Raw genomic sequence first — 401 nt, forward strand, 5'->3', positions numbered from 1 at the left:
TGCAGAGGAACTGGTTGACCACTGTGTGAGACAGGATACTGAACTAGATGGACCACTGGTCTTATCCAAAGGGCTCTTCTTATGTTCTTATGAAGGCCTCGGCCTCTATGCCCTGTTGTTGGCTGTCCAGAGGAACTGGTTGGACCCTGTGTGAGACAGGATACTGGACTAGTTGTACCACTGGTTTGATTCAAAGGGCTCTTCTTATGTTCTTATGAAGGCCTCGGCCTCTATGCCCTGTTGCTGGCCCTGCAGAGGAACTGGTTGACCACTGTGTGAGACAGGATACTGAACTAGATGGACCACTGGTCTTATCCAAAGGGCTCTTCTTATGTTCTTATGAAGGCCTCGGCCTCTATGCCCTGTTGCTGGCCCTGCAGAGGAACTGGTTGACCACTGTG

This window comes from Gekko japonicus, unplaced genomic scaffold, assembly GCF_001447785.1.
Source record: "Gekko japonicus isolate JY-2015 unplaced genomic scaffold, Gekko_japonicus_V1.1 scaffold1615, whole genome shotgun sequence".
NCBI classification, from domain to species: domain Eukaryota; kingdom Metazoa; phylum Chordata; class Lepidosauria; order Squamata; family Gekkonidae; genus Gekko; species Gekko japonicus.